Source organism: Salvia splendens, chromosome 3, assembly GCF_004379255.2.
Source record: "Salvia splendens isolate huo1 chromosome 3, SspV2, whole genome shotgun sequence".
Classification (NCBI taxonomy): domain Eukaryota; kingdom Viridiplantae; phylum Streptophyta; class Magnoliopsida; order Lamiales; family Lamiaceae; genus Salvia; species Salvia splendens.
This window is the reverse complement of record NC_056034.1, coordinates 28,764,211-28,768,574: the sequence shown is the minus strand read 5'-3', so window position 1 is coordinate 28,768,574 and position 4,364 is coordinate 28,764,211.

The following is a 4,364-nucleotide window of genomic DNA, read 5'->3' as shown; positions in this document are numbered from 1 at the left end:
AGGAAGGCTAAGAACTCATCCTGCTTCTCAGCCAAAAACAGCTTGACAGCCTCATTCAAATCAGGCTGCTGGGAAGACTCGGTGTGTGGACCTTTTGAGCGGCTTGTTCCTTCGCCATGAGAACTGGTGGTGGATTTATCCCTAGGCTGTTTTCCAGACCTATGGGATGGATTGGCTTCCTCCTGGTTCTCACGGGCAGGAATACGGGTACTCTGCGATCTGGTATGGGTTGCTTTTGAGTAAGTTGATCTTTTTATCAGATTGGGTAAATAAAGTTTAGGTCATAATCATTTTTGGATGGGCAAGAAAGTATGGGTTGAGTAGAGTCATCACCCTTTATCCATCAAACCAAAAGTTTTGTGGTGTGTGTATGATTAGGCATATACGTAAAAGATGAGTGTATGGCGGGGTCGTTTTCAGTGTCCATTGTCTTCAACCCACCTAATAATTGTATAGTAGAAACTAGAAAGAGACTAGGAGCATCCACAGTGGGACGGATGTCTCGGCGGATATCCTGACGGACTTTCCAAAAACACCTTCTGCCACATCATAAGGACATCCCACTGCACTGCCACGTCATAAGGACATCTCACTGCACAATGACGGACATCCCCAAGGACATCCCGACGGACTTCCCACAATAATAAAAATTCACAAATTCACCAAATTAAACAATTTACGGAATTAAAACTTCAACACAAATACGGAGAAAATGCAACCACTTTATTTAAAACAAAAAACATACATAATTATTAAAAAAAATACGTAGTTAAAAAAAACAACCTACAACTTCGACAAATACGGCCACCGTCTCACTCCTCGTCGTCCCCGCCGCCAGTCCTGTCGTAATTCTCGGGCAGGGATGGCATCCCCAAATCGCGCAACATACTGTCGATGACATCCTTCAGCATAATCTTGTATAAGGGATCAGTCGTTAAAAGCCACTTCTCCATGGTGATTAAAAGTAAATCATCCTGCTGTATGCGGGCGAGTGCGGGGAGCTCGTGATCGATCTGGGAAGGAGCTGCCGATTGGACCTCGGGTCCGGACCCGCTGGCGCTTCCCCTCGCCATCCGTATCGCGGACTTTTGCCTAACTGGGCAACGGCGGCGGGATTGAGGGGTCGGGAACTCTGCCTCGGCTTCAGGGAGTTCGTGGGAACCGGCACTGCTGCTGTACTCCCCGGAGGGGTTGATCTTTGTCCGCTTCGGCCAACCAGCTTCAACACCCGAACTAAACTTGGCGGAAGTCTGCACCACAAGATAGACCTCCCAATATTTGAAATCCCCGAAACCCAATTCACTATCGGGGTACTGCTGGTGAGGCAGAAGCTTCACATCATCGGCGGGCATGCCGCTGGTTGGCATGTGGAGGTTGTTTTGGTAGATGACGACAAATCGGCTGAGCTGCCTCCTCAGCCGCTCCCACTGTTTCCGGCATTGCTCTCCATCGCGAGGCTTCCCACCTGGCGGTTTGAATTGGAGTTAGCTTCGGCTAATGCGCCACGACATTCTGTCGATATGCTGGTTAGCCCCGACGTAGGGATCCTCGACTACACTGATCCTGGCCTTCGCCAGGGCGACGCACTCCTCTATGCTCCCGATAGTCCTCTTTCTCCTGCAGGCTTCCTCCCCTCCCCCTCAGCCTCCGCCCCACCCTCGTTCCCCGCATGCGCAGAAGAGGTAGTGCCCTTGCCCTTGCCCTTGCCCTTGCCCTTGCCCTTCCCCCTCCCTTGCCTCCGAGTCCTCCCTGCCGCCGATGGCATCTCAGTGGGAGAATCCCTGACCGGAAATAGCCCCAACTCCTCAAAATAGAAAGTCTCGATGCCGGTGAACTGAGTCTCCAGAGGAGTCCTCTGGGAGGAATCACCCGACAATAGATCCATGTAGGGGCGATAGACATTGTCCCCAGGTGATTGGGGGACCCCTTGCCTGCTCCCCCCGCAGCGGCAGGCATGCCCTGCATCATCCAGGGCATTTGGGACATCATCCCGGGCATCGCGGCACTAATCCCGGGCATTTGGGGCATGACGGGCATCATCCTCGTCATCGCGGCACTCATCCCGGGCATATGGGGCATCGTCCACGCCATTTGGGGTTGGGGCATCATCGGCGCCATTCCGGGTATCACCCCGGACATCGGTGCACTTCCGCCGGCATTTTTCCCAACTCTAACTGGAAAAGTTGGCGTTTGTGACTCGCTCGTGGCGAGAGAATCACTATCGAAGTGCTCCATTTCTCTTCAAAAGAAATGAAAGTAGAGAGAGAAACTCGTTACAACAAGTGGTGTGAATAAAATGAAGTTCAACGAGCCGTATATATAGAGTTTTTTTTAAATGAAAAATTGGGACGTCCGTCGTGTCACTGCAATGGCGGACATCAAGACAGACGTCCCCGGAATGCCGCGGAACTCCGGTGTCCGCATCGCACGTCCGCATCCGCCTCCCTGCTGCCTAATGGCGGACGTCCCGCGCAGACGTCTGGCACACCGGGACGCCCGCCGTTGTGGATGCTCTAAAGAAAAAAGCGTATCTTTAATTGTCTCTTTATCAAAAGCTGCTTTTAGTGGAAAAACATATTTTACTTACACATGCGCGACATAACTCGCCGACAATTTAACATGGATTAATTATAGAGCCACTTCATAAATAACAGCTATTAGGGCACTCGCAATGCGTTACGCGGGTGTCCCGCGTTTCATCACGGAGTGACGAGACGGCGGCGCGACGCGTTGCGGCGCCCCATCTCGTCCTTAGCCCATCGCCATCCCGTCCCGAGTGTCGTCCCTGCGAGACGCATAACGCGATGTCTCGCCACGCGCCGAGGCGACGTGGCGAACTCCCAGGCCATGCGTGACTCCCACTCGCTGGCCCGCGAGTGGGATTCGTCACGCTAACGCAATAATTCTTTTTTTTTTAAATTCAAATTAAAATATAAATTTTTTTTTGTAAAATCCAAACGGTAATGTTACCGTTTTATAGCCGTTTTTCAAATTTTAATTTTTTTTTTATTTTTTTACTCTATAAATACTCATATTTCATACTCATTTCACACACAAACACACATCTATTCCTCTCGAATCCTCTCTATTTCCACTCCAATTTTCATCTCAAACCAACTTTGTTTTTCTTCTCCCAAATTTAATCAAACTAATGGATCATTTTGAGCAAATTCGTCAAATAATGGAACAATCACTTGAAGAAGATTGACGTCGGGAGGCGGAGGAAGCCGCGCCGCCCCAACGATGCTCTCGGACGTACATCCATCGTAACCGGGAGGAAGCCGCCGCAAGGTTAGTACGCGACTACTTCTGCGATAACCCGGTTTGGGGAGGAACCTACTTTCGTCGCCGTTTCAGCATGGGGAAACCACTATTTCTCCACATCGCGAATACTTTGGCAGCTCAGGAAGAGTTCTTCCAGGAAGGGTTCGACGTGATCGATCGTCCCAGCCACACGACACTGCAGAAATATACTGCAGCAATCCGTCAGCTTGCTACTGGTAAGAAGGCCGACGTGTTCGACGAATACTTCCACATTGGAGACAACACTGGGCGAATGTGCTTGCTCCAATTCTGCAAAGGCGTCCGGGGCCTTCACCGACGAATTTCTCCGGAATCCAAGCACGACAGATTGCCAGTTCCTGCTCGACCTGCACAAACAAGTACACGGGTTCCCCGGGATGCTTGGCAGCCTCGATTGCATGTACTGGCTATGGAAGAATTGCCCGACAGCGTGGAGGGGGTCCTACACGAGCGGCCACAAAGGCACCCACCCAACCGTTATACTGTAGGCCGTTGTCGACTACTGCCTATGGATCTGGCACGCGTACTTCGGGGTCCCCGGGTCGAACAACGACGTAAGCGTGCTCCACCAATCCGACCTCTTCACCGAAGTTTTGGGTGGTAAAGCGCCGGCCATCAACTTCGTCGCCAACCACCGCCTTTACAAAATGGGGTACTATCCCGCACACGACATCTACCCGAAATGGCCAACCTTCGTGAAGATGTGCAGCAGGCCTGTGAACCCAAAGCAGGCTCTTTTTGCGCAGAAGCAGGAGGCTGCTCGCAAAGATGTGGAGAGGGCGTTCGGGGTTCTCCAAGCGCGCTTCAACATTATCATAGCCCCGACTCGTTCGTGGTTCATGGAGAGCATGGTCGACATCATGTATACGTGCATAATCTTGCACAACATGATTGTCCAAGACGAAGGACCCGAGGTGGGAAATTGGTTCGACCCCGAATCCCCGGAAGCTCAACCGCAAGTAGTCCACCGCGAAGTGGAGCGCATCCGTCTATACAAGAACGGTTGTGTATTCGGGCAAGGACACCCGACTCTAGTGCCCACACCCAACTCCAAGAGGATC